We start from the raw sequence: 20,467 nt of genomic DNA on the forward strand, positions 1-20,467 counted from the left end.
CTGCTAGGAGTAAGAGAGAAAATATATTAATTTGAAATTTATGTGAACTGACCCTTTAAATGAATGTATGATGTTTTTTTCTCATTATATTCTAGCAGAGTTCCTGTTTGCATAGAGATTATAGGTTTATAGTTCTTAGTAAGGGACCCCTGCTCCCTGCCCCCATTTCCCCCCACGTCCCTCCTCACCCCTCACCCTTTTTACCCCAGAGAGAGAGAGAGAGAGAGAGAGAGAGAGAGAGAGAGAGAGAGAGAGAGAGAGAGAGAGAGAGACTGACTGACTCCCAGCGTTCATATCGGGAGCTTGAGAGAGGCTGAAGAGAAAGAGAGATTGTCACAGCGCCGATACTCCACGACTTGTTCACATGTAACCGCCAGTGGAGGAGAAGAAGTAGAAGAAAAAAAAAGAATAATTACAGGGACTTACAAATGCCATTAATCCCGTGACCGGTGACCGGAATGGAAATATACGAACCGACAATAAGAAGTTGTTTGATCCGGGTGGTGGTGTGAGCGCTACGGGCTCCAAGAAGAAACTCATGGTAGGTTTTTATTTGGCACAGTGTTATTGTTTCACAGTCATAGGCATTGTCATAAGCAGTCTGTGCATTCATTTCCTCTTTTTATTTTAAGTTTTGTTTCAAAATCTGTGTCCTCTTAGTCAGTTCCGTGTCGTTGAAGTTCATGCCCTCGGTTTTTCAGGCTGCATGACTGTCTGTAAAGTGAGCGGGCGCAGCAGAAATGGAAAAGTTTTTTTTTTTTTTGGGTGATTTGACTCTCTCTATGTGTGTGTCTGTGTATATGTGTGTGTGTGTGTGTGTGTGTGTGTGCCCTGTATAAAACCGGAGACACCGCCAATATAACGGGCTCCTTTCAGCGGAGAGGCGCCCGCTGCCCGTAGAGAATGAATGGGTCACTATGTATTCTAATCTAACTCAAGAGTTCACTCAGTTTTCTTCAGTTTAAAGTGGTACAGAGCTGCAGGCGTAAAAACGCATGAGCGCTCGCCTGTCGTGGATGAATATTTGGGAGGTTATAATCAATTATTACTTTCGGAGGAAATCTAAACACGTCGCCATCACTTGTATAATGAAAGGTTTTTATTCCAAACTGCCCAGAGTCAGATATTTTGTCCACCCTCCTTTTTTTTTTTTTTTTGGCGATTGTGCAGGAATATTTGGCTCTCATGCATGAAAGGCGTTGTGCAGGCTCTTCCACCGTGAGAGCCAAAACAAAAGGATTTCCCGCTGACCAATAGGAGCAGAGGAAGCCTCAAGAGGGACGGAGTGGTCCTCTCTCCTCTTTGTCCTACCTGAGACACCATATAGACCACAGGCTGTAGCGAGGCAAAACATAAGACTGACTGGGAGTGTTGGCCAAGTGGATCACCATGCTCAAAAGCTTGATTTTTATGTGTGTGTGTGTGTGTGTGTGTGTGCCAGGTTTAGGTTAATTCCTGCCTGGTTTCACACACACAGACATATAGATCATATTGAAATCATATTTGATGAAGAGTATATTCATGATCTGAGGAGCCATCAGAATACCTGGCCCGGATTAACATAATGTGGTGCTCTAGGGTGACCACACCTGAAGTGTCCCAATCTTCCCACTTTACACTAAAAAAGTGAACACAACCCAAACACCTTACACCATATAGACATGGGCCTACAAATGCCGCACATCGTGCTAAATATCATTATTTCCATCATAAATGGTCTAAATGAGGACTACATGCGAAACCATTACGGAGTATGTCTCCGTATGTAAGGCGAGCCCGGTAACGACTGGGGCAAGGAACCATTTCAACGGCTGAATGATCACAGAGAACCCGGTGAGGTGATGTGAAGTATGAGGAAAAGCACATTGAGAGAATGTGCTGCAACACGTAGGCCATCAGAAATGGTTGTTTTGTTGTTCTTTTGTTTTCAAAAACAGATATTAAAGGAATGAAAACAGAACAGTGATTTGATTTTCATTGCGAAATCCACAAACAAAAAGGCATTTTTTTTGTTTTCTTGGTCAGAAACTGCAGTCGGTCTACAACATTTATAAAGGACTTGATTTTCCTTCTTGCCTCTGTAAAACAGAAAATAAAATAGTTATGAACCGTAGCACTCAGGAATATGAAGGTGTAGCCTGCTTGTTCCACACAGGAGGACGGGTTAGTAAAATTGTCTTTGAACATATTTCCTATCGGCATTAAAGTGTAGATCTATTACTATTACTACTGAATTAAACAGTGGCTCTCTCTCCTCTCCATGCCTCCATGGTACTGATTGGCTGGTGGCCCCGGGCACTCGCCCAATGCGATATATGGATAATCCATCCCAGCTCACACCACAACATCCTTAACTGGCTCTTAAATTTATAAGTTTACAGATCAGGATTTTCTCACCAAGCTCAGCGGTAAATGCATCTCTAAGACATAAGCATATATGTGGTTTCATACGAGGACTGATTTGGTTTTGATTAATAGTTGAGATACGCCCTCAGGGGTGCATCACATCGCGTTAACCTCCTCTCTCTTACCCTCTTTATTTTCGAGTTGAGCAAGTTAATGTGTGAAGCAACACAAGGCTTTTAAATTACTGCACTTGAGCTTTCAATTAAGCCTATGGTAGCTGCTATCCAGCACATTAGCTGTATGGGTTTCAAACATAAAGTGAACTAAATCTGAGATAAAGCAGGTGAATGGGATGAAAATGCAGAAGTGGTGGACGCTCACCATAGAAGATTGACATAAAATGAAGCAACATTTGAAATGTCTGAGTCATTTATAAAGCAAAAATGATTTGCTTGATAAAAGATTTGAAAGATTTGTCGCTTTTCTGATTTGTAAATTGCATATTTTTGTGTTTTTGAATGTTAATCATACAAAGAAAGCAATTTTGGAGACGTCATCTTGGGCATTGTGATTGACATTTTCACTATTTTTCCACCTTCTACAGACTAAACGATGCATGGATTAATAAAAAAAACAACCTATAATGAAAATAGTAATTGGTTGCAGCCCTAGGGAACGCTGACAGTTTTGAGACTCTTATTTAAAAATGATTCAAGCATAATGTTTACATACCATGGGTAGACATCTACAATGTGTGTGCGTGTGTGTGTGTGTGTGTATCATGTCATAGTGTGCAGCTGTTTGCTTGTAAGTTGTCAGAGTCTGTGTGGGATGGAGGAACGTAGGTGTCGTAAATGTGGTGGGGATTCTCTTTCTCACTGCAATATATTATTATACAGTGAGTGGGATGGATGATTAGAATGATTTAAATGCCATGACTGGGTGTAGTGTGCGTGGCTTCTAGCAGGCACTCTGTTTTGTTAGAGCTCATTTCATCTCTCCCACCGCAGATTTCCGTGGAGTGACTGAAGCACTTTGATGAATTACTCTATCCGAGATAAGTCGAGCTGTAATATTTCTGGCTGATCGTTCCTGATTTAGATACAGCGTTAACTTCAGCCTTTGTAGTAGGTTGATGAAGTATTCATTTAAAAGAACTTAAAGTAAATAAACAATGAATCACACTCAGCGTCTGCTGCATGTTGTCATATCTGCATGTGAAGAGGCGCTTTGTGCTACACGCACACACACGCAAATAAAAGGCTATTCTAAAGAAGACAGAACTATGAATAAATCATATTTATGTTACAATTCTTCCATCAATTATGAAAAAAGCGAGATGTTAGGTTTGTTAGCCGGACTTTGATTACATGAAAATGTGATCACAGCAGGAAACGAACCTTTTAGGATGATTTTTTTTTTTTCCATCATTGGCTTTCATTAGAGATTCCAGTGATAATGCTCCTTTCAGTGCTAGACCAGCAGTAGACTCTTAATTATTGTGATGCACACAAAGAGGGAATGCCTTTGTTATTGAAATCTTTGTTGAAGATTTCTCAGGGGAAGGGAATTCAATTGAAATTGCCGAGAGAATGTCGGGGAATTCAATTTGAATGGCCTTTTTGGAGGCCACTTCATCATGAAAACCAGGGAGAATTTGGCAGCAAACATGCACAGAACTGTTGCCCTTTTCAAATTCATGGATTTAAGGTCATTAGACACTGACAGTGATAAAACGTTTCCTCATGTTTCAACAAGACTAGATCATTGCAAGTTCAAAAGAAAGCTGTTGTGGTTTTGTGTGTGTGTGTGTGGGTGTGCGTGTGCGGGAAAGAGGCATCTGGGAATGAGCTGGAATTACTTGACCGTCTTGTTTCCATGTTGTTTGAGGACTGTTTTGGGTAGTGGAGCGGCTTTTATTAGCTGAGACACTTGGGGTCCAAATGAAGACTTACATATGAATTGTTCTGCCATCCTGCATTTAATGTCACATAGATTTAACACGCTGGTGCTCTTGTTTATTCACACAGTTTTAATATTCAAAAAGGAGAACTTCTTTATTGCCTTCCATAAATCTAGATAAATGTTCATATTTTGAAAGTAGAGTCATATTTCGTCAAGCTCCTGGCTTTGTTGTGATTCATCAAAATTAACTAGAAATCAAAAGCAATAATAAACGTTTGTGCTGCTTGGTGTGACTTCTTATCGCTCCATATTCTTTTAATTTGTCTTTTCTGAGAACACATTCTTCCCTGGGACATTTTGCACCAGACAGGGAAATTGACAGTCCCACAACCTCAGTGTCTCATCCCAAAACCTCTGACCAGTCCTTAAAATATGTCTACAATCCTTCATTTTCCCAGTGACTGACACATTCTGGCCCTGCTCTGATAACTCTGACATTTTTTTTTTTTTTTTTTTTTTACCTCCTCTTTGGGATACATCTCCTTTTTCAGCCTGAGAGCCTGAAGCTGCACTCTGTGTTTCTCAAATGAAGCATTTGACCTCTCTTTTAGGGGTCTTTTATTTCAGTCACTGCTGCAGGAAGCTTAGTGTCAAGTGTGCATCAGGGGCTGCTGTGTGCAGCTCGACAAGGCTCCTCTGGGGCACAGGGCACACAGACTGTCCATATGGACCCTCAACCCTGTATGTATGCAGGCAACGATAATATACAACAGGGTCAGCTGACTGTCTTTCAAAAATGATGTCCAAAAATGATGTGACTACACTTCATAATCCAACGAAAGCTTTCAGAGATCGGCCTTTTTAAATACTTCCCTTTAATGCACTCAAAACTTAAATTGTACTCGATGGCTATGAGGAATTTTATATCACTGCCTTGCTGTCAGTATTAAGACATGTTTTGAAAATCGACCTCACTGGGTCAGACAGTCCCTGTAGCCTTCACTGCTTAGAGATGATTGGTTGGTGCTGAAATGCTTAGTCAAAAAACTGACATAACATTTATTGCATATTCACAGATTTTGGATTTTTAATGGGGTAAAAGGAGAAGACGCCATTTTTAGTATATTTAAAATGTAACTGAACCTCTTGGAAAAACATGTCAAACTCAATTTATTATTCCATGCAGAGGATTTTAGTATGTCCTAACACGTCTGGATGGGACCTGTCATAGTTGATATTTTACCTCAGTGATGCAAATTTCGAACAAATTTGGGATTAATCAGATTATGTAGACTTATTTGACGTGGAGTAAACCTCTGCTTTTGGGGCCCTAGATCAGTCTCTGCCTGTTTGGTAATCCAGGCTTGTTCTTGATGGACATTTTTCCATTGTTTTTTGACATTTTACAAATTAATGTTTAACATTTAATTGCAAAAATAAATGACAGGTTAATCAATACTGAAAATAATTGTTTGTTGCAGACCTAGTATTGGAGGTTTATTATTGATGGTTACTGAACTGACTGCACATCCTGAATCTACTCTAATGGATACATGCATCTACCTCATCAGTATGCAGATAGCATTTTTGCATCAACATAAACAAACCGATTGTCAGATGCTGTTTTGTTCTGTACATCTATTTAAAAGTGACGTTCTAGTCTATTCAGCAGCCTATCAAAACATGTCAGCTCTTAAAGATGCCATCCTTAGCTTCACGCCTGTCACCAGTAACCCTTTGTTGCATAAATATTTCATAAGCAGACTGCTGTTTTTGTGAGCTTACATCCAAGTGACAGCAGGCTGCAGTTTTAGACTGAATGATCAGCGCTGGAAACAGGATCCGGCTGCACTCAAGTGTAGGAGCTGGACTTTGAAAATAATGGTGCATGCAGGGGCCCAGTGATGGATGGATCCCCCAATGAAGTTATGTTATGTATTCCTGATGAGAGCAGTGGATCACTGGACAGGATTTATGTGGATGTGGAAGAGCCACCACTCCAGAAGATGCTGTCTTTCTGATGCGGTGGTCCGAGGCCATTTGTCAGCATGATTGATGAGCTTCCAGTGATTAAGCTAACATGCTGACAGACATTAATCTGCTTTATCTCGTGAATGACTTGCATGGAAGTTTTTTCTCCAGTGTTATTGGCTCTAGTAAACAAAGGGACGGATGGTGCCATTTTACGCACTTCATTCTCTTTCCGGTTGTAGTCAATCTTGTCATTTCAGAGTCAGAATCAGAATCATTTTAACTACATGTTCTTACTGACATTACATGCAATGGATGAGATGTCTCAATTAAAAGTCTGCATTTTAATTCCAACCACACATGCATGTTTGTTTTCAGATGCAAAAATGTGAAATTCCCAACTTCCCATTGTCATATTTCACCTGTGATTTGCATCTCTATGAGAAATTTCATTTTAAAATGCAAAAAAAGTCCCTGCCACTGCATTGTCATGTGAAAAAGTGGTCACACAAGGCAGAACACTCTTTCACACTGTATCTGCAAAACTAATTGTAACATATGATGTGAGAACTCAACACAAAAGCAATAGTTCACAAATGAAAACCAACATGTTTAAAAAAAAAAGTGTGAGTTTTCACCTGTTATTTATAAGTCTGTGCGACACATTTCTGTAATAAGAGTATGAGACACTGTGTGTAATTGGGACACCATGCTGGAACTTTTGAGATGCTGACTAAGAAGATAAATCTGGTAACCCAGAGTTGCTGTGTGCCACTGCCAAGTTGGGGGTCATTGCTTGTATTAATGACGCATGGGAAACTAAACTGGCTTTTATTTCCCTCACCATCTGTACCCAGTTGTGCCATATAGAAGGATCCTGGCGAATAAGAGCAGCCCCCCTTTTTCAGCTGGTAGGTTGATTTATGGGACTGTGGCAAGTGAGAATAGTATTATTTATACAGAGTTTGTGTTTTATGTAAACATCACTATTTACTAAACACATCATTAACTTGTCATCAGTAGCAGTACCATGTTTGCAGAATAACATATAGTTGAGGCTCATTCTTTTTGTAAAATTATGTTTTGGTCATTTTATGTCTTTTTAAGATAGCAAACAGTAGAGAAATGATAGGAAATGATGGGGAACGACATGCAACGTAGGTCCCCATGTGGATACCAACTGGGGATGTTGCAGATCTTGGTTGGCGCCTTAACCCCTAGGCCACCAAGGCATCCAGTCGTTTTTGTTTTCTTTTACCAATTTTTCCAGAAAAATATCTGGGATCGTTTAAAGAGTTGATTCAGTCAAACTGAATTTAGCCTTGGATGCCAAGTGCACAGAGTTTGTTCTGTTTCCTTCTGCAACAGGGCATTGATAACCACTGTCATCATCAACAGTCAGTGTTGCTTTCTTCAACCATGAGCACAACTCTCCCAACCTTATCCAAATAGTTTTAACTAATATCATATGACCCTGACAAGCTATTTTGCCATTAGGACATTTAGATAAGTGAGGGACTGTGACTCCTGTATTGACGATTAGAGCTCAACAGATCTTCTGGTATATGGCATATGAGAAAAATGAGAAACTACAAATTAGCTGATGATTATGTATATGTTTAAAAAAATAATTAAAATAGCTGAAATGATTAATGGATGAAAAGAAAATTCTGATATTTTCAATTCTGGTAATTAATTGTGTGGATTTTGTGAATATTTGATGTGATTCTTTGTCTTTTTCATAGTGAATTCAATGTCTTTGTGTTTTACATCGTGAGTCTGTGAAAACAAGCAATTTGACATCATATGTGGTTTGGAAAATGACTTTTGTCGACCAAACAAGTATCAATAGAGAATGTTTATGTTGCAAATGGCTTTTTTCATCTAGATTTTTGTGTTTTTATTATTTTTCATCCAATTTTGTGTTGTGTTTTTACTTTCTAAATTGGCACAGATAAATTCACAGATGTTTCTTTTTTGTGAGATAAAAAATTGAAAATGAGTCCTATTTATAGTCAAATATGGTATTAAACTAAATGCTGACATGGCGATTTTTAAGGCTCTGGTTTTGTGTCATTTGAATAAATTCTGTTTTTGTGCACATGACTTTTAAAATCTATATTTACCCAGCCAGTGGGTTATGGATGCTTTCATGTGTTGCCATGGAATCCCTTAGGTTAGCAGAAAGACCCAGTATTAGTGGTTGTGTATCTGTCTTCCAGATGTCACTCTAATGGCCTCAACACAGACCTGTGGGGACCTCAACAATGTAGAGCCACAGGGAGAGATGTGTTCATTTTCCAATTACCTCGGGCTACTCCTTTTAAACGACCAACTGAAATCTTTCAATACCACAGCCATCTCTCACTGCACTGTGTATGTGTGTATGTGTGTGTGTGTGTGTGTGTGTGTGTGTGTTTTTTTTTTTTTTTTTTGAATGACCTACAAACCATTGAGATTGTCTCTGATAATTTCGCACAGCTGGATGCTTTTCAGTCTCATCTCTGAGCCTTAGACAAGATCAATTTCTGTTTAGTCTGCCCTCCAAGTAATGTGACCGAAAGCATGGTTAAGGTTGTGATTATAGGTGCAAGCATCTTTACAAGCTCAGACTGGTAAACAAAAAACTTGCATGCGCTTGCCACCTAGCTGCTTGTCTGTCTGGGTTCAAAGGTCAACATCTAGTTCCGTTTACCAGACAGCCTAGAAATGTCCAACATAAGTGTCAGACGCACCTGCAGGGCTGTTTGCATTTTTTAGACCTTTTGGCAGTGAGGAGACACACTCCGACCTGGCTCGGGTCACAAGGAATTTGTCAAAATGTTATTTTCATTCCTGCTGCTATCATTTTGTGGGATTATCCGTGCCAAGTTAATTTGGAACTGGAGTTCTATATCTGCACAGGCAACCGTTGCCAGTATGAACCTTGGCAAACCAGGAAAATTTTTTATACTTTGCAAGATGGATGTGCTGTTGTAGTTATAACATCTCTCCCCCTCCCCTCCATTTGTCAGGACGTGGCCAAGCAGGGTTTGATTTAACTTTTTTTTTTTTGATGCTACAGTCTACTACCAGAGCATACTGGACAGGACAGATGTATTATTGTGATTTATGCTAAACCTAACACTCAAATTTCAGTGCAAGTGATCCTTCTGCAATGGAGTTGAAACACACCGGCAACCTTAAAAATGAAGATACCAAGCAATTAACCCTCTATGTTAAAAGAAGACATCTTTATGCGCACCCTTAATTTAGAGAATTAACCTACCTGCCTGTCTGTTAAGCTTTGAGAATGTGTCCAAGCTTTCATTACTGTGGAGTCGCATGTGTTATGTAGCAGAAAGAAGATAAAGCGTATTATAAGTTGAATATCCACAGGCCAAGTTGATATTATGTATCCGCTGGGATGCCCTCCAGTAGCCTCCCTAAAACTGTTTGCATCCCGAGAGGCAGAGCAGTAAGCCAACCAACTCGGTAATAGCCTACGTTTTGTTAATTCACACGTTTTCTTGGCAGTCGTAGGCTAACACTCAATCCATGCACATATCCCTATCTGGCAGAGGGCTCAGCGTGGTTAGAGATGAAGCTTTGACTATTAACTAGGTGTGAAACGCTACCGCACAGGATTACTATACATCTCCTGGAGAACCTTAAGAAAGCGTTAAGAGATGAAACAGGAACCTGCTCTGAAAAACGTCACGGCCTGTGGTGCCTCACCTCATCCCAAGTCACAGATGGAAAAAAAAAATATACTCTTTAATAGCTTGGCAGACTTTTTTTTCCAGTTCACTGAGTGGAGATGGTGCCTTTCTGGGAGTCTTCAGCATCCAAGTTGTATCAGAAAAGCTGAATTTCTCCGATTGTGCCGAGCTACGCCTGGAACCATCGCACCAGCAGGATTTTAGAGATTGCGGTTTGTTTTTTGGGAGATGCTCAAGTTTTCCTCCAGCATTAGTCAGTCTGATCTGTAAGTTTGATCAGTAAGGAAGTTTATTTGAGGGGAGTAGGAAAAAAAAAGCAGAAAAAAGTTTCTTTCAAGCCTCATTTGATTTAACAAATGAGCTCGTCTTATTTTTCCCACTTGGCTGTCCAGTCCTCAGTGACTTCAGCTGTCCTGGTTACCATCATCATCATCATCATCATCATCATCATCTTCTGTCTGCTGAGCAACTACTGGAGCTTCTAAAGTACATGTACCTATTGAGAACAATGAATTACGAGCAATACGATACATCCCCAGTGTCCCTTTCAGTCTGTAGTGATGAATAAAAGAGTTCTACATAGCAAATTACAGTTTCATCACACAACCATAGTGTTAATCTCAAGCATTACATGTAGTAATGACATGTAATTCAGGAATTTTGTATAATCATACTGTTGACTGCTAACAAGCTGTAAAGTGTTTGCTAATTAGACTTAAGTGTGATTGATTTCAAACAGTTACATTATGATTTAATTGAGTTTCCCAAGCTGGAACCACTGAATAATAAGTCACCACTGAGTATTATTTCTGCGCTGTCAACGGGGGCGGAGCATTCTCAAAGGGGCCCTTCTGATGAAATCATTTTAAAATTCACAACTGTAAAATAGTTATCTGTCCTAACCTATCCTATCCTGTCCATAAAAACAAATTGTCACTTATTGAGCCAAGCAAGCCCACTGTATGTCTAAGAAAACATACAGTGAGGCCACTTTGTCAGAGAAGCTTATTCATTAAAACAAAAAAAGAAAAAAGGTTGCCAGTTGTGTTCAAATGTTTCAGCACCGAGGACAGCATGCGGCGCTCTATGTGCATTGACTGACGAACGGTTTAATCAATGCACGGTTCATGTCTTTCTTACTCGAGAATAACATAAACATAAAATAGACACAGCGGTCTACAACACTACTAAGGCCTATTCAAACATAAAATAGACACAGCGGTCTACAACACTGCAAGGCCTATTCAAATACAAAGTAGACAGTCTACAACACCACAGGCAGTGACACAACAGATTAATTTAAATTGTGATTTCTTCATGACCAAAATTTAAGTTAACAAAGACTAATTATGGATGTGTCACTCACCAGTTGTTGTCTCTGCTCAGCCTGCAGTAGTTTAGTGCAGCCAATTAGTGTATTCCACCATCCTCCATAGAGAAAAATAATTAATAGGTTAACAAACTTTGTGCCTATCATGGAACTGTTTCTTAAAACTCTATCCTCCTTTCCTTCATGGTGGCAAACCTGCCAACCACTTTGTCTTTGTCATTGTTTATGCCCTGCTCAACACACAGGAAAGTGAGGTTGGATAGTCTGGCCTCATCCATGCATGAACATAAATAGCTCTCAATGAGCCTCAGACAGCTCGCTGTTAGCCACTGTCAGGCTAGTAGTACTAGTAGGAACATTAGCTTGATTCTCCGTTCCATCATCATCGTGGTTGTGTTGAAAGAACGAGCAAGACAATGCTCACAATTTGTGATGATGCATAAGTACAGACGGGTGACAAGTTAAAGGAAAAATCTGAATAAATGAGTGGAGAAACATAAAGAATGCAGATGCTTCCACACAAGTGCACTACATTGTACAATGGAACAATTAACATCCAGTCCTGCTCTGTGGCATGTATAAAAATATTGAGCTGGCCCAGTTGATTCTGATTGTGTATCCAGATGGGGAGAGGACAAGATCTAAGTGACTTTGAAAGAGGGTTCACTGTTGGGGCATGGATGGTGGAAGCTTCAGTCACAAAGACTGCTCAACTGGCTAATGTTTCAATAGGAACAGTGACTAATGTGACATCTGCATTTAGATCTATGGGAAAGACATCATGAAACACTTATGAGAGATTTTGGACCAACGTTTTACACAGCGCTCTACACCACCATCATCAAAACACCAAATGAGGGAACATCTTTTGGAAAATGGTGTTCATCCCTCTAGTAGAGTTCCAGATACTTGTAGAATCAATGCCAAGGTGCATTGAAGATGTTCTGGTGGCACCTTACTAAGACACTTTATGTTGGTTTGTCCTTTAGTTTGTCACCTGTTTGTAGATATAATTTAGTTTTCAGGGGGTCACAAGCTGAAAAGTTTGGCCCAAAATGTTTTACAGCACTCAACACTGATTTATCATCCAAATGGTGTCCAATAAATGACTTGCAGTTTTTCCCAGGATCAGTTCTACATGTTTGTTGCATTTTATATGCTACTCAAGCTTTAATACTCACTGTTAGTGCCTTCTGTTAAAAGCACAGATTTGCAGCACTTTGACCTATATTTCAAATTTCTCGACTTTATTGGCTCTCGTGATTATCCCGTTGAGTCTTAAGCAAAATACATAATGTATTTATATATTGCACAGATGTGCCATAAAGGCACTTTTTAGTATTGGTTTACCAACTGTACTGTGATTCCAGAGCACAGAACAACAGAGCACAGATGTGTTGCACAGATGGCAATGGGCAAAAACACGTGTATGGAAAAGTACCGTAAATCTAACAACTACAATATTGAGTTAAATGTTAGAAAACAGTCTTGAAAGTTCTACCCACAACATTTTTGCTTCATTTTTTTTTTCAAGTGTTACTTTGTGTTCCTCTAACCTCACTAACCGGGTTTCCCCAAATTTTCTGTGAGCTGATTTGGACCACATCCATTCATGCTGCACTGTGGGTTCAGAGACATTCCACTGGAAACAGTAAACATTCCCATTGGATTAATTACCAACTTCTTTTCCCCAGGTCTGTCTGCTTCTTGAAGAAAATGGAAGATTAACAGTAGATTGAACTTTGGTCCATATGTAGGCCGCCAGCCTGTCAGGTCTCATAAAGAGAGTGAGGAGGCAAGCAGGAGCAGGTGTTGGGAGAATGTTAAACAAATGAAAAGGTGGTTGTCTGAAGGAAAAGGTCAGATTAGGTAAAGGGCCATTGCTTCACTGTTGTCTCCAGTATGCTTGTGTTTCTCTTTTAATTTAATCTGTATAAAAGTATCGATATATACGCTCAAGATTGACTCTTTCACTTTCTAGTTGGACTGCTTGTGGGATGCCTCATTTTTTAGGAAAACAGATCTGTTGCTGACTTGCTAATGGTGCTCTATATAAATGTTAGAGGCTGCAGATGCCACCCACATTATTGGCAATTTAAAACACAAGAGATGGACCTTAAGCGGATGAGAAACCGATTGGCACGTATTTTACAAATCCCAAAAACCTCCAATACTCCTACGCAGCACTGAGCATCCGTGAATCGAAGTGATATTTCAAGACTTCACATTCACTTTACTTACAATAAGTTTCCTCTGTCAGCATTCTGTTGCCGTCTCTACTATGCTTGTTTTTTGGGCTTCTTTTATTTCCACCTACATCTCCAGTCTGTCAGTGAGACCGTTTCATATTTCACAAACAAAGAATATGAATCAGCATCAAGAGACGACAACATCTGACCACTGACACGGAACACTAGATAAAAGATAAAATGGAAGAAGTGAATTAAAGTGACTGGAAGATCACTGTTAGAAAGATCTTCTAAAAAGCAGCAGAGAAATTGTGGAAATATACATGAGGATGTCCCCAGAATTATTTGAATTCATCAGGGTATACATTTTCTGAAGTTATATAATAAGTTACAGGCACATCACATCTAAGTTCACCCTAATAAATTATTCATGGGAAGCTGCTGTGCGAACACAGCACTATTTTGCATATGCCCCTCAAACTTGAAGCTCTTTTTCATTCACACAAGAAATCCTTGATTGTTTATTGTGTTGAAGATGCGGCTCTCCAAATTAAATTACCATCATTTATCCGTATTTGATGTAAAATAGGCTCCCATTCAAGAAAAGACACATTTGGTGTGTTGGAATTCAGATTACCTGTCACCTTTCCTGCTATCTCCCAATTATCATATTCAGTCCTAATTTAGCCTCATTGTATGTGTTCTAAGTAGAGACCAGAGCACCCCATGCCCTTCACAACATATCCGTTACCACTATCAATAATTAAAATGGCAGCCATTGTTTTTCTGCACTTTTTAATGACACCGTCATAAGCGTTTATCCACCTCGGAAGGAGTCCTGGCTGTGGGAGGCTGTCTGTGAAATTAAAATAATGAATAAAAGATAAGACGGAGGAAAGTGCTGAACTGGGACTTCGTTTGAGATCCCAGCTGAGCTGCTGTTATGAATCCAGGGCAGAGGCCACGTTACTCGTCACCCTTCACTACAGTGAAAGTATCTGAGGGCTGTGTTGATAATTTGACCCAGCGGCTCCTCGGCCAGGTCACGGTCAGGTCCCCCTGGTCTCCTAAGGGGGGGGGTGCGCCGCCGCTGGCTTCCTGGAGATTAGATTCTGATCTTTGGTCAACAGTTTGTGTGATTTGGAGGAATGTGATGGATGACTTCTCCCTTGATAATATGACGAATGAATCCACTCTGAACCAAAGTGAATACTGATCTTCTCTTTCTTGCTTGTGTCATACGGTTGTGATTTACATGACTGGATTGGGCGGCAGGAGTAGGAAGTGACTTTCAGAGGGCTTTGGGGTACATTGTATAGATGTAGCACCGCTGCAATCCCATTGCCAGATGTGTCTCTTGTACTCCCAAGCTATTGTAAGGATTAATTTCATGCTTCAGTAGCCCACTTCAGTTTTCGCTTCATTTACTCCCACCAATGATGCTTTTTCAAATTGATTTATTTAAATAGATATACCATAGTTAAAACTCATAATTTACATTTTTATTTAAAAAAAACAGAGTCTAGCAGCTTGTATTTTGATTAAATTGTGTAAAAAAAATCAATAATACAAAAATCTAGGTGAAAATACCATTTGCAGCGCCGGGGGCGTAAAAAAAATATAGCTTAATACACTACCAAGCCAGCTGTCAGTTTTTGGCCGAGAATGTGAATTGAGCTGCTGATTGTAAGGCCCTGATATACTCCAAAAAATTGCCACGGGCGAGTAGCGGACACGGACAGCCTGTCTATGCAGTTCTATAGTACATTACATACAAATTGCTCACTGAATGAGCAAGTGGTTGTTCATAAAAATGAAATGCTAACAGCAGCAGTTAAATATAATGTCTTTCTTTGGAGAGGAGATGAAAAGAAAGAAAGGACACATGAGTTGGTTGAGTAGAAGGCTATTCAGTAATTTAGCCTAGGATAATATTTTCTGTCTGTACCTGTTGATGTTAGGCTAACGTTGACTGAGCCAACGCCGATACACTCTTACTAATGTGTTTGTTGTGACTGAAGTTTCAAATAACACATTATCTATTGATTGTGCCATAATAATGTACCATATATCTGTCAGTCCCGTTCTTCAATATATTTATGTATCCATAATTGAAGAACTCAACATGTGAAGTTCAGTAAAGTTATGGGTTAAACAATACAGAAAGTAAGACAGCTTTTTCTTATGAATATTTAGTACTATTCTGATTGAATTGAGCCATTTAGCCAATGACCAACCTAATTATTACCCGGATTTTGTATTGGTTACTGTAGTCCCTAAATGTATGTAGAAATGCAGGAGATGGGAATACTGGAGGACCCCCAGACCACCCGTTTTAATGTGCCCCCCACTTCTCAAACCAAACTTATGACCCCGTGCAGCACTAACTCACAGGAGTTTGACTGTGCTTATGTACTCAGAGAGACTGTGGTGCATTGTGCTGCTCATTTGCATCATCTCCCCAGTTTTCTCTTTGCAGTTTGCTCTTTTGCTTTTGCTTGTGCTTGTGATCAATATCTTCTTGCAGCGAGAAACATAACTTTTGGGTGTGTAAGTTAAATGTCCTTTAAAATAGATTAAGGGTGTTTTCCACTGAAAATATTTTAAACAGATGAGACTTATCCACAGTGTTTGGATAGAGATTGTGTTCCTTTAAGATGCCCCCTTGCAAATTAAAATAGCCCTGATACTGGAGGAGGGAGTGTCAGTGTCATCAGCAGCTATTCATCACCGGCTCTCCTCAACCAATCACAAGGTTGCTTCAGTGTCACATGTCAGGCTGAGGCTCATGGCTGTACCACCCTTGTGGTGGCCCCCTACTGAACTTTAATTATTGTGAGTGGCCTGGTGGAAAAACATTTTTCTCCAGCTGACACGGCGATGACACCCCCATCCCCCTTTTGTTCCTCTTTCTGACAGTACTTCCTGTGTTATTGGTGGACTTCAACCAAAATCCACTTCCAGTCCCTTGAGAATGTTAAGAGTGAAGATGAGCAGAAGTGAACGTACAGTAAATGCATGTTTACAGCCCTTCAGCCAGTATTGCCTTTTACAGTCAGCTCATCAGTTGTTTATGAAGAAAAAGCCATGAAGAGAAACTGGCTGAGTCTGGCAGCACTGACACTCTGCTTACACTGAACTGAGTCATTATCTGTTCACTCTATTTTTCAGTTTTTCAAATTTTTGTTTTTTTGCTTATTTGCTTTGGCAATCCCTAAGTGGTTCTAAAGGGGAAATGGTTTGATAATGCTTTGTGGACGGGCTTGTTGTTAAATGACATACTGTTTCTTCAGTATGACAGCGGATGGATGAAATCAGTGTGTGGGAGTAGGTCGAGGGTACTCCTGGGCAGCTGCACACAAGGACTCTGTGAACAGAATGTGCTGTTCTATTCTCAAGGTCTCCCAAGTCTGTTTGTCACAGGGTTTCCAATCCACTCCATCAAACTATCCTCATGTTTTATATTCCTCTACACCTTGAATGAAGCAAGCGTACCAAGCTTGCTTTCTTTCTTTGTCTCTTTTTTTATGGATCTGTGGTTGTGAGGGCAAGCTGGTAGCAGATTGTTGTTTATGCTGTGCACATTCAACTTGTGTTTTTTCACTCTAAGTTTCACTCTAAGAGTCCAAGTTTCTTTCTCTATAGGGAGGCTGCAACACTGAAGGAATGTGTATCAGCTTACACACCTGAATCAGAGATAATCACTTGTTTACACTGCGTTCTCTTGTTTATGAGTCAGTAATACATAACCTGCTCTGCGCCTCATAATGGTCATGGTGTTTGTAATGCATACTGTGTTTTTAAAGAGAAAATCTACTGTATTATGTATCTACTGTATGTAATATATTTATTCTCTTTGTCTTATGACATCTTTATTTGCTCGTTCATCATCCAGACTTCTCTGATGTAACTCATAATTCATCGTATCTTTGCAGTAATATGGCTCAGGCTTGCCTGAGCTTATCGACTCGCTCTGTGCAAAACTTCATATAGCATTCCACTGTGTCGCCAACAAAACCTCTAATCTGCCTGTTGTTCCTGCAGATAAGTACAGTTAAAGCTGACATGCTATGTAAACAGCATTGAATAATAAAAGATACTCTGACATTTAAGAAGACCTCCCTCTTCTAGTCCTCTGAGGACAGACACTTATACTGAGGCAAATTATCTTACAGAGCGTCTTTCTGCACCAAGAGAAAACAAGCTGGAAACTTTAGAGTCCCACTGTAAATGGGTTATTTTTACGCTCAATGGAAAAAAAGGCCTTTTAATCTTCTCTGGCAGTCGAAGATGAAGACAAAAAAACAGGGAGGTCTGTGAGGATAACTAAGATATTTTAACAGTTTTCTGTGATATGGAGCAACGTGTTCTTTGTAGCCTGAGAGAGACAAAGCTGGTGCTCTGCTTTGAATCAAAACATAAATGGCATTTCAGGGGCCCATCAGCAGGCCATGCAATTAATTTCCTCCATTTTAAATACCAGAGAGCTGAGGAAGTAGGACAGCAGCGTGCTCTCCACTGCACAGACTGCTTCTCCAGCCAGGTATAATACCACTGTGGTTTGAGGAATGGATGATTTAAGGGTTGCTGAGTTGCCATTCGTATTGTCTGAATATGACCTGTTGTTGACCACAATTCATGGACGGTATAGGAAAAACATAACAATATTCTTACCCTGCAAGTAAAGGCTTGTCTACTATGTTTGTGTCACCACTCGGCAGTTATTGTCTTCATAATCAATGCTAAAGAAAGCACATTGACAGCAAGAGAAAAGCTGTAATACAACCAGCTTTTAAAGTTGCTTTGCAGCAGAAGACGACTTAATAGTGGTTAACAACAATAGATTTCGACTGGTGCTTAGCACAAATAAAGATAATCTGTCCATCTACATTGTGGCTTTTCACACAAATAATCAATCATCCTGCATCGACGGCGATAAACACAAAGCAAAGAACTGTTAAGCGAAGAAGAAAAGGTACACGAGACAGTAATTAGCTGCCAGTGTTTGAGATTGGTTGGGTTTTTCAGAGCCAAGATGGACATCCAGGAGCAGAGTAGACGGCAGACTTTAAACAAATCTGCCTGATTGCTTGTTTCACTGATCTGTCCCTGAATGACAGGGTAGACAGTATGGAGAGGTCTGTCTCTGATGAGTGGCAATTTCATTTGCACCACACAGGGAGGAAACCATCAGCACAGCATGCAGACCATTACCAGGGATGCCAGTGTCTTTGAAGTTAATTACAATCATTATGAAGTTATCTGTGTGGCTAACGTGTTTGATCCCCCCAGTCAAACATTTATACTTGGGACTTTTCAACTTGTAGTCCTAATCTTTCCCAGTCTTTACAAAAGTTGGCCACACTAAACCCAAATTTAACCCCCAATTTGTTGGCCCAGACTCATTTTAGAATCAGGGTCAATTTCTGCCAGATCTGCAGTCCAGTTGTTTGACATTTGACACAGGGGGTTGCTAGACCTCCTGTGTCAAATGTCCTGTGGGTGACTGTTGATCCATGTGTTGATCCAAATGTCCTGGCATGTTAGGAATTTTGGTTGGCGGTCTTGCAGTTTGAGGAGTTCTGTGATCCAGTTTCTCACATGGCTGCTGTTAAAAATTCCATTAATAAAATGGAATGAACTTGTTTTATTATTGGAATAGTTTTATAAATATTGCAGGTAACTGTGGTCTTGACTTAAACTGTGTTGTGGTAGAAATAAAACTGAACTTCGCTGAAAAACACCAAGCCCCCCCACCCTTCTTTTTCCTTGCTTTCCATTCAAAGTAGAATTACACAAAGTAACGCCGCCCTTCTCCTTTTTCCTTTTTTTGTCAGCTTTTTGAAGCCACGGACATCTTGTTCGAATAAAACTTCAACAGAACTGTAAATGGACAAAATTGTTCAGGAGTTTACATTACGTCATGTGTGAGCATAAAGTTTCCTTTCCACTAAATCCCGTCGGAGGTGCAGAAATAAATGTGGTAACATCCATCGTCAGTGTCATTGACCAAGCAGTCAAAGCACAAGTAAACACGGGTTTCACAACTTTCAAAACTGGGTTTTATTTTCCCAAAGAGATTTAATAAAAACAAATAAATGGAGGTAACTGAATTGACTAAGTTACAGGGCCCCTAAAAAGAGGTCGACAAAACATAATTCTGAAAAATAAGACTAACAAAACAGGATGTTAACTCAACCAACAGACCTAACAGAATAAGACATGAAGCAAACATATATACTGGCTAATCAAATCAATAAACACATACAGAGGAAGACAGCATAGACAATAACTCCCTCATGCTGTCAGAGCTCTTGGTCTGGTCCTTGGCTTGGGCATCTGCATATAACCAGGCCACACCCTCAGCCTCATCTTTTGCCAGACCAGAAAGGAGAACTCAGCACTCACCTAACTCAAAGGCAAAGAGAAAGGAATTAATATAACTTTATTAAACAAACCAGTAATGTGACAAAACAATGTAAACTAAACGTATGTGCTAGTGTCAAATGGTGCGAATAAACAAAATTCTAAACCAAACAAACTGTGATTATGTTTTATGTCATTTAAGTGACTACAAGTGAAAGTGACTGAATGTGCGGTAATGATGTGGTTAACCTTAAGATACGGCCTTCACAGTCAGTGATGAAAATGTTCAAATTGCTTGTTGTGGATTCAGAGGTTTGTCAGGTGAAACGGTGAATGATGCAACCTTTGTCCACTGCCCCCCAACCATATTTCTGTTCAAGTTAAGCTATTTCATCAGGTTTGATGGATAGAAGAAATGTATTTGCTTTATGAATAGAGCAGATCTGTCAAGCTGCCAGTCACCCACTGCTACAGTTAGCTGACTGATTGATTTAGATGTGAATTCCCTTGAGAGTGCCATTCTCTTGTTTATGACACAGTTCCCTTTTCCTCTTCCTGTCTTTCCATCTTTGTGCTCTCTTTTTACCTCTCTCTCTATCTTTAACCTTCATGCCCTCTTCTTCCTTCCCTCTATCTTAAATTGCCTCAAGCACAAGCAC

General features: G+C 39.9%; 1 protein-coding gene across 1 annotated transcript in view; it reads left to right on the forward strand.

Moving 5' to 3' along the window:
- Nucleotides 1-285: 285 nt before the first annotated feature.
- Nucleotides 286-20,467, forward strand: part of LOC137171764 (carbohydrate sulfotransferase 15-like) — a 36,615-nt gene continuing 16,433 nt past the window's right edge. Inside the window, exon 1 of the mRNA XM_067575875.1 lies at nucleotides 286-541. The gene's annotated coding sequence lies outside the window, so the exon portion shown is untranslated. The remainder of the gene's footprint in view (nucleotides 542-20,467) is intronic.

Source organism: Thunnus thynnus, chromosome 20, assembly GCF_963924715.1.
Source record: "Thunnus thynnus chromosome 20, fThuThy2.1, whole genome shotgun sequence".
Classification (NCBI taxonomy): domain Eukaryota; kingdom Metazoa; phylum Chordata; class Actinopteri; order Scombriformes; family Scombridae; genus Thunnus; species Thunnus thynnus.